The 17,772-nt window shown below is 36.6% G+C and overlaps 1 pseudogene; it reads left to right on the forward strand.

Moving 5' to 3' along the window:
• Nucleotides 1-477: 477 nt before the first annotated feature.
• LOC149246599 (protein PIN-LIKES 7-like) lies at nucleotides 478-17,643 on the forward strand (annotated as a pseudogene).
• The last annotated feature ends 129 nt before the right edge of the window (nucleotides 17,644-17,772 follow it).

Raw genomic sequence — 17,772 nt, forward strand, 5'->3', positions numbered from 1 at the left:
AAGATAAGTTGTATATTATTCCTTACATTTCTGTGATTGTTGTTTTGTTCCAATTGTGTGTACGAATCACAAAAGTCTTCGTGGTTTTCCAACCTAATGGACACTGTAACAGGAAGATTCCGAACTATTGCATGCGAAATTATGGTAATATCCTGTATGCTAGCAGGTGCTAGTTTTGTTTCAGTGATCGTCTATTCTCTAGTCAGGCTAAGCCAGCAACGATTATCTTGGTTTTACTAGGAGGCTTATGTGGTTGGGCAAGAAAATTCTCTGTGGATAGCCTGGAGGAAGTGGATTTTGTTGGCTTGTACATTGGGAACTGCTTTGTATTTTGCACGCCTTTGCCAATTGTTTTACATCACATTTATTTATTTTTTTCTGAATGGCCCGACTTCAAACTCTGGTAGGAGAAGTTTGACACCCTCATGGATTCGTAAGTTTGTTTTCAATGCTACACTAGTTTTAGTTCTTCTAGTGATGGTTGGACTTATTCTGTTTGCTTCTGTTAGGGATTGGACAAAGCATTTGTGTGATACGTTCAAGGATCACGTCCTTGAACCAGTGAGCATGTCTCTGGCATATGGTCCAAGACGTTTTCTCTAGGTGTATTTCTGGAGCATTGTATTTTAGAGTGTATTTTAGGAACTGAACGTTGTCGTTAAGTCTGCAGCTAGCTGTGGATGTAAAAGCTTGTAAAGGAACACTTTCATCAACTGGCCACTTTTTTGTCATGATTCTGTGTACAGTTGTGCAAATCTTCTTAGTACAAGAAGTTTTTCTGTTCCATTTTTCTTGAGCAATAAGCAATCTCATATATTTATTGTAGCGCTCAACACGAATTCGCTGAAAAGCTAAGTCTGATATGCATTACAAGGACACATGTTTCCATTTTAAGCCATGTGATCTAGTTAGTCATCATAATGTTCATGCATATGCATGAATATCTTGACGATTAAGACATATAGGAAGGGTATAAATTTCCTGGGTACTCCTAAGTGTTGTGTTTTTTTTTTAAAACCGCCCTTTTTAGGATATTTATTTTTACCTCTCATTTAAATATAATGATGCATTATGTAGTTTTTGTTATGAATATAAGAGCAACTTTTGTTGTGAATATAAAGGTAGCCCATTCATAATATAAAATTATTATGAATTTGCATTTAAAATAACATCATATGATTTTGAATATATTTGAACTTTGACAAAACTTAACAGATTACCTTAGATTTAACAGCCTAGACATCATTCCAACTTATTTTTATGTTTTATTCCCTCATAAATACAATCACTGTATATGAACAACCAAACGTTGAGCAGGAAGCATGCAATGATATCAGGATAGGTACAATTTATGGGAAGAGGAAAAGTGCTTAAAGTTGCAGTTCACATTCACATTAAATTCGCCATTCAAGAATCACACCCTAGCAGTAGGTAGAATTCCCAATATTTTCTCCCCTCAGTGGTAGCTATCCCAAGTCGCAATCATTATTTGTAGTTTATGGATACCATCCGCATTCTCGACATTTTGTGTATTTATATTTTTAAAAATATAACAAGGTGAATAGAAAAATGTCACTGTCAAAAGGAGTAAACTAAGGGCCCAATTCATATTAAATTCGCCATTCAAGAATCACACCCTAGCAGTAGGTAGAACTCCCAATATTTTCTCCCCTCAGTGGTAGCTATCCCAAGTCGCAATCATTATTTGTAGTTTATGGATACCATCCGCATTCTCGACATTTTGTGTATATATATTTTTAAAAATATAACAAGGTGAATAGAAAAATGTAACTGTCAAAAGGAGTAAACTAAGGGCCCAATAAATCAAATGAATTATTAATTGTGTGAGGACTCGCATTCTCATGACCATTATGTGAATCAACATGGTGTGGAATAAGGTACATTTGTATTGTTTCCCTAGTAAAAATTGTCATGTTTTAATTATGAGTAAAAATGATCCTCAAATTCAAGAGAAATTTAAGACTTTTTCGTTTGAATATGCAATCAAAATTTGTGTGTTTTTTCATGCAGCAGATATCTTCAGCCTTTCACACACCTACCTTGCTTTGACATGACTGATTGATGAAATTTATGAAAATGATATCATTCATCCATACACATGTATTTACAAATACAAGTTTCATTGAATTGAAATGCATAGTAAATGTAAGACACAGATATTTATACACTTAAATTTTCAGTTTGCCTTTTAATTTGATAGTTTAAGTGCACATCAAACTTGCTACAGTGTTAAAAAGGGCCCTCTGACTAAAAGTATATATATGGCTACTTGTAAATCTTCAATTTTAAATGCACATCAATGATGATGTGATAAAGAAGAATATGTAAACACCCATCAAATTTAATCGTTGCATAGAGGTTTGTTGTTTTTTTGTTCTATATCAATATATATTTGTCATTGGCATAGTTTCTACGGATTACAAATCATTAAACTTGACAATTGAATAGTAACTATTTTGAACACTAAGAGCTTAGGGATAGTCCCCTAATTCATGTTCTCGTTCATCGAATAATGAAAATAGGTAATATTCGTCATTAAATTAAACAATTAAAACTATATAATAAATACATTAAATATGATATCAAGTTTTTAATTATTTATATAAGTTTTTAGATAAATTAATTCAATCTATGTATATTTTAAATATATTATTTTTTTATATAAATGATGAATTATATATCCTAAAGTTTATTTTCAATTTACAAGGTAATATGTAAATTTATTTTAATATAATACATATGTAGTTAATTCTCATAGATAACACTAATAAGCTTAGTAGTAACAATGCTTAAAATTAAATGTATTAACAGTTGGCAATCTTAATGCATTAATAATTGACATTTTAGTTGGATGGTAGATTAATTGTTTTCTAGGTGGTTGGGCATCAACACCATGACGTAGGGCATGATTTCAATTGTTGCATCATTAGAAGACTATATGTAAGGTCCCTAGAGCCCATGCTCGATACACACCTAAGGAATATGTGATATCGCACGATACTCCACTAGTCAAAATGGACATTCGAGGTGCTCAATCCATGATTTGGGTGCCATGCTGAGTTGTGATGTGATGAGCACAATTACACGACACTACCGTGCCCATATCAACAAGTAAGGAATCATCTCATGCTACATCCATTGGTTAGTTGCACAACAATGTGCACAGGTCAATAAGAGTGATGGTGTGATGGCCACAACCAAATTTGTGGTTTCCAATGTACAGCACGTGAGCGAGATGGTTATATTGAGTTGGAATGAAGCGCGGACAAGACATTCGTTAAACACGCATGGCATGCAAGAGATATGTCATCTTGATTAGTTATAATTTGACATGGACACAAAATGAACGGGCGTGTATTGGCCCATTCCACCCAACCAATGCAACAATTGATGGGCACGTGCATCACATGTACATATTCAGAGTGGAGGAAATAAATCAATGGATAGCCAAAACCACACAGACCACAGATCGTTCAGGCTGAGCGCGTGGTGAACTCCTCGTAGAGTTGACATGACAAAGAGAATGAAGTGAAGGTTGTGCCCTATCTATCAGGTAGAGGTGTGTGGGCCAAACGCTGGGATTTTGTTGGTTTGTTGTAGGCCACTAAGATTGTGTTTTGTGTTGGAACACGAGACCCAAATTTTGGGTTTTCTCAAAGAGCTAAAATTTGGGGATCGACAAAGTTGGGTTGGTTTTTGTAACAAAGTTTATCATTAAACTTATGTTTTGAGTATTAGGATGGATAATGCCCATTTTACATTATCTCTTGCATGTGGTGAATTTTTGCAATTGATCATAAGTTAAAGATTGGTTAAGTTAAATTTCAGCTAATAAATGAGAGAAGGCATGGTCCAAGTCTAGTATGCCCACTTTAGGCAATCCATTGGGAAGAACCGCGTTGGCACCACATGGCGGGAGGATTTTTGGGACCTTGGGTTATGACGACATCTCTAGAGTCATGACACTATATAGGAAAATAAAGGGGGACATATTGCTACTGAATTCACATGATGGACTCTCACGCAAATAGAAGGCACATTCCATAACATCTCCTTCCACAACAATTAACAAGCATAGTTAAATTTTTTTTATTAAACCACGACTAATTTGATTGGTGAATTTATTGACCAAATTTTACCAAATTTACATAGCTTCTCTTCAAATGTGTCAAATTTCAAATTTGATCAATGAAATTTAGTGACTTAGATTGCAAGTAATATATACATATCAAAGAAATGTTTTTAAATATTTTTAGAGTATTTTTTATCCCATATAATGATATTGTCAAGATTCACAAGAAAGAGTGTGAGAAATGAACAAAACCAACACAAACCCAAACTCCACAATAAAGAGAAAAACAAACCAACACTAGAGAAACACAAGAGGATATATCAACTATGAAGGGTGCAACCCTAAATAAAGAGTGAACCAAAGTATTCTAAAGAGAAAAATAAACCCATTCACAAGGACCTACACTTGATAGGTGCCCTTAAGCAAAACCCTTTATTAATGATTATTGATCACAAGATGATCAATTACAAATGAGAGTTGTATTTATACATCACTTAAGATTGGGATGGTCTCCCCAAGAGAGGTTATCAACGTGTATGTATAAGGATGACCTTGATATTGGTTTTAACTGAAGCTTATACCATTTCCAACATCCACTAGTAAGCCCAATTAGCAGCCATGAAAAAAGTGATGAATACAAATATGAGTGAGTGACATGTTTTCCTTTCGGTTCTTCTCGCTCACATAAGAACAAATGGAAAGGCATAATGTGGAGGAAAAGTTCCTCTGCAACTCAATCATTGAGCTATGTCTTGGGCTTGGGGGTGGGGCATACTACAATGAACAAAATATCCTCTTTTAGTGCACATGCCAAGTTTCAAGAAGATAAAATTGTTGTAAGCTCAAAACTAAAAATAAAGATTTGAATTGTAGCTTTTGGGAGTAATCGTGAAGATTAACATGGAGCTTGAGGAGTTTTTGGCCATGGAAATCATTTTTTGAACCATAAGCACCATATAGAGAGCCATGTACAAACTCTTTCCCATGGTTGCAAATTTCGAATAACAAACTTGTTAAGAATTTAAAACAAATCCACAAGCCTAAATGAATACCCATTAAGCAATTTTATATAGTAATTACAAAAGAAATTGTCAAAAGCTTTTATTTCATCAATAATGACAATAATAATCTATTTTTAAGGTCACAGCCAAGCTAGACAACGAATTGGTGTGTGAGGCCCCCTTGTTTATGGGACAAGGGACTTGCCTTTGCGCAATGGTTTGACTACTAAATTCTATGAAAGTGAACATACTCTACAACCCTCTAGATTTGAACTTGTGACCTCTTGCAAGGAAGCACTATTCTTAACCATTAGGCCCACTCAATACATCCATTGACAGTTTTATAGAAGGTTTATACCATTAAGGTTTATTCCCATTTCCTATCTTCTAGGCAATCCAAGAGGATAGCCCCAAAAAGGAGTCCATGAGGTCTTTCCAGTTGATAGAGCCTTTCTGAGAGAAAATAGAAAAGGATAATCTAAACCATGTAGTGACAAATTTCTTCTTTAAATACAACCTTTATAATTTATTGCCACATATTGGAGCCATTTATTTTTCAACGTAAAATTTTGATAGGGAACTAGCAACCTCCTCAGATATATGCAATAGCCCGCAAGCCACATATATCAAAAACTCATAGTTCGACCTAGGACCGAGACGTTCGGAGACCAACAAAACTGGAGCTAGATCCTAGACTCCAATGGGACACTCATCCTTCCAGCCTTAATATGACGGGCCATGTCTCCAGGGACATGAACCTGGTTGGATGGGATGGCAAACCACTCCATACCACTCGAGCTAAGCACCTATTGACGACTAGAGCCATTTATTACTCTCCATAGAGTCTTCATAGATAGGGAAGTTCCAAACGTAAATGTATTCTTAAATCCCAAACCTCCAAAGAATTTAGGTAGAGAAAGGGATTCCCACCTAACCAGATTTACTCCTTTCTCCTTTTTTCTAGTCCACAAAATACTACACACTTTATGTCCTAATCTATTAATGATAAATTTAGGGATTTTGAAAGTGCCATCCAATAAACAAGGTTACTTTCAAGGAAAAGCTTTTCAAGTATCACCCTTCCCCCAAGAGACAGCCACATGAAACACTAGTTATAATTCTATCATCAACCTTTTTAAGGATCCAAGTCCAATCCTCCTTTAAGTAACAATTTGGTTTCAAGAAAAATCCCAGGCATTTAAGACCTTTGGAAAGAAGCTCCACTTCAAAAGTTAGTATGGACTTTATGAGATTGAGATTGTCATCCTGGGCTCTGTTTTGGAAAAAAAAGGTAGATTTTTGTAGGCTAACCTCCATATTGGAGGCTTGACAAAAGAGAAAGATAATTTTGGTATAACATTCCCATTCAACAGAAGATCCATTTCTGAAAATTAAGATATCATAAAAAAAAAGATGAGTTATTTGCATTAATCTAGTCGCTTTGACCCCTTTTAAATTCGTAACACATTTGGCTTGAAGGATCAGTGTGCTTAAACCTTCAACTATTAACAAAAAAAGTAGAGGAGAAAGGGGACAACCTTGTCTCAGCCCCCTTGTGTTGCGGCAAAAGTTGAAATGGGAGCCATTAATCACCACTGCGAAATTCGTCGAGGTTACACACCCCATGATCTAGTTGGTCACTTCCATATTAAGGCTAGTCTGAAGAGAATCAATCTAAAAGAGTCCAATTGACTTTATCATATGCTTTTACCATATCCATTTTCAAAATTTGTGCATCTTTTTATTTTGTTTTTTATTTTTCTTTAATTTAATAGAGTGGACGGTTTCTTGAGAAACTCCATTAACATCATGGATTTTCCTATTTGGAAAGAAACTAAATAGTTTCAAAGAAATCATCTTAGCAAGTTTTTCTCTAAGATGAATGTATAAGATATTTCCAATAATCTTATATATTAAGTTACACAATGAAATTCCTGAAGTCATTAAAATTCTCAGGTTTTGAACTTTTGGAATTAGAGTAATAAATGTGGCATTAATAACACCTTTAACAGATCCTTTCCTTCTAGCTTCCTCCACCACATGTAAAATTTCATTCCCCATCAGATCAAAGAAATCTAGGTATAGCTCTAATGTCCACCCATTTGGTCCGTGACTTTTATCTTGCAAACTATTTTAACACCCCTTGACTTCTTCCAAAGTTACATATTTGCCAAGTCTAGCAGAATCATCCTCTGAAAAGAACTTTAGAAAATTTTGAAGTACTTTCAGTTGGGCAGAAATATTATTAATACCTGGATTTGTAAAAATATCCATGAAATTCTCCTTTGCTTCCCTCTCTAAATCCTTTTGGGAGCTTCTAATTATCCCCTTCTCGTCCTTAATCTCCCTGATAGAGTTGTGATTTATTCTATAGTTTGAAAACTAGTGGAATTATATATATATATATTTCCATCCCCGCCTTTATCCAAATAGCTATGCTTTCCATCCTCCATTCCTCTTCTTCCTATTTTAAGATATGGGATATTTTTCTCTTCCAAATTGCAGAGGTAACCTCTTCAGGAAAAATTGTATTCACATAAGCCTGAAAAATTCTATCAAATTCAGATTCATTATGTATAAGATTTGCTTTCCGACCTTGTTTTTTAAGCTTATCCCATTCCTTCACCCTAAGTTTTAAAAATTTCATCTTATACACCCAACTTTACATGGTTGCATCGAAAGCTTTGTTTGAAAGCTTTTGCTGACTCTTTCTCATCAAGGAAACAAAAGACACATCCTCCATCCACGTGGGATTGAATTTGAAAGGATAATGTATCTTATAAGTATCAAAGTCCAATTGGAGGAAGATTGGGGAGTGATCAGAAATGTTAGCCAAACAAGTCCAAGATTAGAACCTACCAAGACTTTTCAAGAGGGAATCAAGAATATTACCAATCTTTTAGCTATCCCACTCTCATCCACCCTGCCAATTGTCTGGGCCATTTTCATAGGGGAAGGCCTAATATCAACAAGGTTAGAATCTTGAATCAGTGGAGAGATATAAGGAGCTAAGGGGTCAACCCAGGCCCTAGCTCCCCAAATTTTAGAAGTCGAGATGGTGAAAGTGAGGTCCTCAACAAGAATGATAGGCTAGTCAAGTAGAAAACCACTTTCTTGCAACTAGTTCAAAAAAAATTGCCTATTATCACAAGGTCCATAAAGTTAAGTAGCTTTATGGGGGTGTTTAGTGCTTTTAGGGAGCCTTCCAAGATGATACTAGCCCATGAAAAGTAATACTTAAGATCAACAACATTAGGATTCCATGTAGTCAACAGATCCCCTGATAAATCTACAATATTAATAGGACAAGCCTTCCAATCTAGAGAAAGTTAAAAGGAAATAATCACAAGCTTTGCTCCCTACCACCATTGTTTCCCCAATAAGGACAATAGACGTCTTATGATCTTTAGAGTTCTTTTGAGGGAGTTTTTCTTACTTTATACCCCACTCCCCTAATATTTATCGACATCACTATCACAGGGGACCTTCCTGAGAGGGCATCTTAGCTCTAAGCACCCTTTGCTCCTCAAAGAAAGACATATTTTCGGAATACAAACCTCCTTTGATAGCACCCCCCTATGCCAAGCCTTTCTTGTTATGTTTTTTCTACCTAATGGTCACATTGATAAAGGAAGAGTTCAAATTCTGACCCTTCGTTTATTTAGGCTCCAGATTTGAGTGAACAGGGAGAGGAATGATATTTAAACTTTCTTTAAAGTAGGGGGATTGAGGAAGTCAAGCGGGTTTGAACAGAACCATGTGCTAACACTAGGGGAGGATGAATATGAGGGAGTAGAAGCATACCCTAGATGAATGGGCAGGTCACCAATCAAGTCAGAGTTCCGAAAAGGCAAACCAAAGGAAGAATTAGTGAAACTACTGGTGCAAAGAGAGGACAACGAAACATCCGACTTCCTTAGCACAATGTTAACAAACTTTTCAAGAACAAAGAATTTTGGATAGGTCTTAGGTGCCACCACCAAGTTAGGTAAAGGAGGGATATGATCATGATATAAGTTATTATGATTGCTAATATTAAAAAATTCTATGTTATTAACAATGTAAGAAGCAGTAGAAGTACAAGAAGAAAATTGTGAAGTACCCATTTCAAACATTTCTACCAATAATAGCTCCTCATAGGAAAGAGGATTTGACAACATGCTTGTGATTTCTTCCGAAAATGAATGATCATCCTTCAAGAAATCACTATGATCAACCCCTTTTAGATCACCAAGTCTAGGATGAAAATAATTTCATTGATAAACGAATGGACGAAAATAAGAACCTTCAACATTAGAGCACTCAAACTATAGGAAGGCTCCACTGCCCACATGGGGACCCTGAATCATCCACCCCTCCAACAACAGGATGAGACCCATGAGATTAATCCTTTGTGCTAGCCAAATCTTCAAAAGTAAGATTCCCTTGAATATTTCCCAGTACTCCCTCCTTTGACTTTGCTAAAACATTTCCATCGTGAAACCCAACAACAACAAAAAATGTGTATTCAAGACCAGAAGAATCATGAATAAAGGAGGAAGATCAACCATAGAGTTCAACCGCCCGATTTTGACTTCAAAAATTAGGGCAAGAAGCCTTAAGACAACATACAATACATCTGAACAAGACTCTCTAATAGTCCAAACGCCGGCAAAATGTCTTCCCATGTGTAATTTCAATCTCCCTTGGCAGATCGAATGTGACAACGCACTCCACCAAAACTCGAAGAATCCACTTGTCAAACCTTACCAAGACCAAGTTGTCAAAGAAAATGAATTTGCCAATCACATTAGCCACCTTGATAATAATCTACCTCTTCTGGAACTGCAAAGGAAAAGCCACAAGTTTACCCATAGGTTTTGGGTTTTAGGTTTCTTAATGAGGGGGTCAAAATCCACATGCCACCTCTTTAACCATAAGTTCCCATTGCTAATCACCCAATTTTTGTGTAAAATCAGTGCCAAGTGATTCTTTGCTAGAAAGTGGAAGTGTATCCAATTGTTGACAAGGAGACACACACACACAAGGTGTAACCAAGTAAGGGTTTTGAGGACCGTGTAACCCAACTCATGAGTTGTTCTGTAAGGAGATAAAATTACCAACCAAGGCCTTTTTGGAGAGGCCTCCATACGATCCAAATCCATGTCAACCCCCAACGTAAGAGTAGTTTTCTCCATGCGAGTTGTCAATGATTTTTCTTTTCTAGTGGTTTTGTCTTGTCTCTGCACTCTCGTCGTGACCCCTTGAATCTTGGAATTATTCATGAAAAAGACAACCATTCCCGAAGAATGCAGAATCCGATCTCTCCACAGATGTGGAACCACATGACTAGAGTGTCGTAGAAGCCCTAAGCTCTGGAACTAATTTCTGAACAATCCACAAAATGGGTTTTGAAAGACTGTTAAAAATTATGTTGCATTGGTTTTGTGGATGGGGGAATGACGTTTATGTAGGACACATCCTCATAACGGCTAGAGCACACCCCCAAATTTTTCAGTGGACGATGGATTGGGGACGACAAAATATATATATATATATATATATATATATATATATATATATATATATATATATATATCTGCTAGAATTCAATATTAACATTTGTAGTGGTTTCAAGCTTGTAAGCATACCAAGCTATACTTCATAGTATTATGCACAACCCTTACCGCATGAGGGAGCGCCCGACAACGGGCCGAATGAACAAGCACAAGTCACATGAGCGGTCACAACTTAGTATTTTTGGCATGGCCCCATGTGCTCTGATGCCCACAAGTGACACGACCAGACCCGCCTGAATGCATTTCCATGGGCACCCATACATGACACGACTCGACCCGCTGAAATATATTTGGGGTTTCCATGGGTGCCCAACTTGAACAAAGGCACGAGGGAGCGCTCAACAAACGCGTTGCATGAATGAGCACAAGGTACGTAGGTGGTCACAACTTAGCATTTCTAGGACGACCTCGTGTGCTCGAGTGCCCACAAGTGACATGACCAAACCCACCCGTACTTTTTTCCATGGGCGCCAGCCTGCCCGAAAGATATTTGGGGTTTCCATGGACGCATGCCCTGAACAAAGGCACGAGGAAGTGCCCGACAAACGGCTGCATGAACGAGGACACACGGGCAGTCACAACAGCTCTTCGGCATGGCCCATGTACTTGAGCACCCACACACCACTCGACCTGGCCTACCTCACCCCGCCCCACCCCAACGCGTTTCCATGGGCGACAAGCACCCAAAGGGATCAAATTCCATAGCTTGCAAACCTCTTTTATCTGCAAAAAATAAAATAAAATAAAATGTACTTCAATTAAAAGGCGCTCCAAGAATGTCTCGAAATCCGGATATAACAAATTAGTTAGAACGGCAACGTACCTAAAAATAGCTCGAAAAACTGTTAAATGCAAAGAAGAAAACTCGGAAGAACGGGATGGTATCATTTGACAGGTATTTATATATTAAATACCACCTCATTGTCATGTCTAGGTAGGCATTAAGGCCACCTCAAGTAGATGGGCATATGTGTAGAATTTCAGCTCAAACCTGGAGATCATGTGCTTTTGGAAGCTAACTACACAGAAAGAATTGTAGTTTGTAGGATATTTTCGACAAAATGCCAAAAATTATGCATTGAACATAGCATATGTGTTGGTCATGGAAGCATGATTTGGTTATAACCTGAGATTACATAAGTGGAGATTACATAAGTGGAGAAGGGATTACCCCTGTAAAGGGCAAACGTCCAGTGAGTACCATAATAGAGCAAGGGTTTCGCAGAGGAAGGGAAGCTTAGAGCTAGGGTTTTCAAGGGCCATCACTTTGGTTTTCAACAAAGCTCTCCATGCCAAAAGACTGAGCTAGGCTTCTCACAAACCGGTCGCTGATTTGAGGTAGGATTCTCACATGCCTGCATCTACCAAAAACCCAGAAGCCAAAATCCAAAAAACTCTGGCACCAACATGCCAATAGAACTAGGGATCACTGGCTCGGAACAAATGATTCACCATCGCTGAGTTTGGGATCATCATCACAGAGCAAGGGCTTCACAAAGGTAGGGAAAACTCTGAGCTAAGATTGGCAAGAGCTAGGGTTTCCAGAGCTTCATGGAATTTTGCAGAAGAAAAGGAACTCGAATGAGATAACTCTCCACTGATAGCCACACCCAGAATAAATTACAAATGCAAAGGCGGAAATGTATATGCAACTTCTTCCCGATGGAAGTTTGGTCATTTCGGCTCGCGATGGAAGTTTGGTCATTTCGGTGGATAAATTATTTAGCGGCTAAGTTGAACCCATCATTCATAGCCTATCGCTGATACCCTCTCTGTATTTTATAGCTTATTATATAATCTATCGCCGATACCCTGTCTGTATTTGATAGTTTATGATGATACTCTATCTGTAGTTGATAGATTATCGAGCTATTTGATAGTCTTATACCTTAACGGGATTTGATAGCTTATTGATGATATCCTATCGCGACATGATAGCCTATTGATGATATCCTATCGCAATATGATAGCCTATTGATGATATCCTATCGGGTTATGGGATAACTTATCGGTATTTGATAGTTTATCTCTGAAAGCCTATCGATTATGTGATAACTTATCGGTATTTGATAGTTTATCTGTGAAAGCCTATCGATTATGTGATAGCTTATCGGTATTTGATAGTTTATCTTTGATAGCCTATCGATTATATGATAGCTTATCTCTGACAGCATATCGATTATATGATAGATTATCGGATTACGGTGATAATTTATTGTTGATATCTTATCGGATTATGGTGATAACTTATTGCTGATAGCTTATCGGATTATGATGATAATCTATCGGGGTATTTGATACCCTATTGGATAATGCTGATACGCTATCGGTATTTGATAGCCTATTGTTGATACCCTATTGGGTAATGCTGATACGCTATCGGTATTTGATAGCCTATTGTTGATACCCTATTGGGTAATGTTGATACGCTATCGGTATTTGATAGCCTATTGTTGATAGCCTATTGGGTAATGCTGATACCCTATCGGTATTTGATAGCATATCGTTGATACCCTATCGGATAATGCTGATACGCTATCGGTATTTGATAGCCTATCATTGATACCCTATCGAATAATGCTGATAAGCTATCAATATTTGATACCTTATAGGTATTTGATACCCTATCGGTATTTAATAGCCTATTGTTGAGGCCCTATCAGATTATGTTGATAGCCTATCATTGATACCCTATCAGATTATGTTGATAGCGTATCGTTGATACCCTATCAGATTATGCTAATACCCTATCAGTATTTAATAGCCTATCGTCGAGACCCTATCAGATTATGTTGATACCCTATCGGTATTTGATAGCCTATTATTGATACCCTTTCAGATTATACTGATACCGTATCGGTATTTGATAGCCTATTACTAATACCATATCGGTATTTGATAGCCTATTGCTAATACCATATCGGTATTTGATATCCTATCGGTATTAGATAAGCTATTAATGATAGCCTATTTGTATTGGATAACCTATTACTAATACCCGATCTGTATTGGATAGCCTATCGGTGATAACATATAATATATATTGGATAACCTATCAGTGATAATCTACTTTTACTCTAATAACTTCTCCATTGAAAGGAAACATTGCTTATATGCCTGAGATAAGCGGCCAGATATTGAAGATCCGATGGTCCATATTGTCCGAGATCCAAGGGTACAGATCTGCCATTATCTGACAGCCCAGATCTTCCTGAGCCGATGGATGAGATCTGTCGATATTTGACGATCCAGATATGCATAGATCAACAACCTAGATCAACCCAGATCTGACGGCTCATATCTGCCAAATCTGACGGCCCAGATTTGACGATATTGGACAGTCTAGATCTGCCAAAATCGGACGGCCCAGATCTGCCAAAATTTGATGGTCCAGATCGGCCAAATCGGACGGCACACAGTTTTTAGATCCAACGGTCCAGATCTGTTTAGATTGGACGACCTAGATCTGTAAGATCTAACGACCCAGATTTGTGCATATTGAACAGTCTAGATCTACGGCTCAGATTTTTTGGATCTAACTGCCCATACCACTTGATATTAGACAGAACCAAATGACCGATATCTGACGGCCCTGATCTGCCAAGATCTAACAGCCCAAATTTGACAATATTGGACGATCCAGATCTGCCAAAATACGATGGTCCAAATCGGCCAAATCGGGTGACACGCAGTTTTTAGATCCAACAACCCAGATCTGTGTATATTGGACGGCCTAGATCTGCAAGATCTGACAGCCCAGATCTGTGCATATTGAACGGCCTAGATCTGCAAGATTTGTGGCTCAAATTTTCTGGATTCGATAGCCCATATCGCCTGACATTGGACAACCTAGATTTATCAAGATTGGACAGCCCATATTTTCCAGATCCAATGGCGCAGATTGGCCGAGATCTGACGGCCCAAATTTTCGTGATCTGATGGTGCATATTTTCCTAGATCGGCCCAGAGCGAACTGTGAGGTGCTTGCATGTGCTAGCAGGGGCGAAGCGCTTCCTCTCAGTCCAGACTAGCAGCATCGTGCGCTAATATGTGATCCGGGACATCTGTTCCAACAATGGCGATCAAGATATTGCTAAAAGATTTATATAATGATGAAAGGAGACCCTGACTTCCCCGCTTGTGCTGAACTTGGTAATAGAAGCGAATCCTCGCGAAGCACAGGGAGAGTCGCTCTTATATGCCCGATAACTTCTCAGTGCGACAACTTATATGCGGAAAAATAAATTTCCTTATCTATCGCATAGCTCATAGCTTATAGCTTACTTATAGGTCCAATAGACTTCTGGTAATACAACAAATTGAGGCGTGCCTTAATTTTGTTGGAATTCCTTACGAATGGACGCCTAAGATGACGGGACATATGATTAGTGGTGTACAATGAATACTCTTTTATTAGGATTTTGCAAAGTTGTGGATTGGCAGGTTTGGCCTCATCAATTGTAGAAGGATCTCTCTCCAAAGATATCCTCGGTTAGATCATCTCTAGAAAATGGGGAAATTGGTGCTTTGATTAGCTATTTTCCTAGGGGGAAATGATTAAATAGTGTCTGAAAAAGCTTTCCATTTATTCATTTGTCTACAAATAGAAGTCCAATCACACGAACTGTGTCACAGGTTGAACTGGTAATATTTCCAGAATTTATCTGGAAGGATCAATTGCATGGTTCTGCTGAGCATTGGTGGATATTGGTTAAGGGTTCCGAGAAATATTTTGATAGACTGTCAGAAGAACGAAAGAAACTTAGTGTTCATTGTATTTCAAAAATTTATATAGGGGAGATGGTTTACTTCATGGCAACCTTTTTATACTACTTAAGATGAAGTTTAGCGATATAATGAGATTAAGATGAAGTTTAGAGAAATAATGAGATTACTCATAGTGAAGTTATAATGTTTGGTTTTAGTTTTCATTTTATATTAACATTCCATTTTCCTGGATTTCAAATGGAGAGAGTTGAAACATATAAAACTGAAAAGTCCAAAAAAGTTTGGAGTTTCCATTTTGTTGACTATATATATTTTTAGATAGTTGTACTCCTTATCCCTATTGTTAAATTCGATAAGCTACTGAAATTAAAAATAATAATAATAATAATAAATAAAAATTAAAAATTAAAAATATATCTATATATATATATATAATAAATAAACAAAATAAAATAAAATAAAATCCTAAAGCCAATATTGGAGTTTCCATTTGGTTGACTATCTATATTTTTAAATAGTTGTACTCCTTATCCCTATTGTTAAATTGGATAAGCTACTGAAATTAAAAACCAAAAAAAAAACAAAATCCTAAAGCCAATATTAGAGTTTCCATTTGGTTGACTATATATATATTAGATAGTTGTAATCCTTATCCCTATTGTTTAATTGCATAAGCTACTGAAATTAAAAATAAAAATAAAAAATCCTAAAGCCAATGTAAGGAGGAGACCGAGTGTCTAAATAAGTTTGTCTGGGAATTTAGATATATATGTTTCAAATAAAAGTTGATTCATGTATTTGTGTTCTAGTCTGATACGAGGAGACCAAAAGTCTAAATAAGTTTGTTTGGGAATCTAGATATATATGTTTCAAGTAAAAGTTGATTCATTTTTTGGTGTTCTAGTCTAATATTCTATTGGTTATTGCAGGTTGCAGGATTTATCATTGGAGCAATCGCACAAGCAAACAAGCAAAGGCTTTACTTGTTGGTGTATCTTCTCCTCTTCGAGTAATCCAAGACTCCATTTCTTTACTGGGGTATGCATCTCTATGATCAATCTTTATTACATCTTGTGTAATGTTGAATTTTACATTATAGTTGCTACCTCTGATAGGTCATGGTTGAATGTATCGTTGAAAAACTTAAGCATTCAGTTCTTGAATCAGCTTACTTTCCTTTTTCTCCGCTTTTTCATCAAGTATATTTGTTTCTGACCATTTCAGAATTGATTGATATTCGATTGTTGGGAACCAATATGAAATGCTAGAATCAAGCATTTACACAATTGAATTTCTGATTGTCTATCTTTGGTGTAGAGATGGAACCATCCTAGGCATCACCCTTGTATTGGGAGGAACTTTAGTCAAATGTACTCTATATTTGTCTTGAAAATATTTATAGTCAAAATGTAGCATTGTTGTTTAGGCTAGATGTGAAAGATTTTGATTTTGTTGATCGTAATAATGCATTATGATGAACGGTAATATATTTCCTTTTCCTTTTCATTGCTAAATGATGTATAATCCAATGCATGGCTATCTTTACAGGTTTAAGCTCTTCAAAGCTAAGACATGTGATTATTGTACTAGTTATTTGTGTGAAGCTCGTATTACTTCCATTGATTGGAATATTCGTAGTTAAAGGAGCATTCGATCTTGGGTTATTGCCAAAAGATCCATTGTATCACTTTGTTCTAATGATCCAATACGCAATCCCACCAGCTGTGAATATTGGTGAGTAGCATGGTTCACATATCTCAACTGTACATCCAATTTTAATCACATGATGTTTCCAATTCATCATAATATTTTCATTTCAACTATCCTAATAGTTACTTTGACAGCTCAATTTTTTTTGTTAATTTTAGGAAGTCCCAACAATGGGAAATGTTCTAGTCGTTGTTATTTTATTATTTGATCAAAGACTAAAAATTATAGAAACTAAGAACTATCAGGTTACACCAAAATCAAGCAACTAATCATTGGTGTTTTATTATTTGATTAAAGACTGAAAATTATAGAAATTAAGAAATATCAGGTTACACCAAAATCAAGCAAATTATCTCATGCAAACAATTCTAGTTTGGTCAATATATATTTCTAATTTTCTAGTCTTTAAGCATATGAGTTCTTTCTGGCTAAGAGGAGGTAAATTTGTGTTAATGCAAGAACAATGTCACAATTATTCAATGTGGGGGAACAAGGCTGCTCTGTGCTTTTCTTATGGACTTATCTTCTGGCAGTTATTTCCATCATCTTCTAGTCAATAGTCTACATGTGGATATTGTTTCCATAAAAAAATTCTAAGTTCATTTTGTAAAGCTCATTGGATGCATCATTCAATAAATATTGAAGACTGATTAGTGTTCTTTGGTTCCATTCATTCTTTATA

This window comes from Pinus tabuliformis, chromosome 7 (assembly GCF_031772625.1).
Source record: "Pinus tabuliformis cultivar Carrire ecotype Pingquan chromosome 7, CPIR1, whole genome shotgun sequence".
NCBI classification, from domain to species: Eukaryota; Viridiplantae; Streptophyta; class Pinopsida; order Pinales; family Pinaceae; genus Pinus; species Pinus tabuliformis.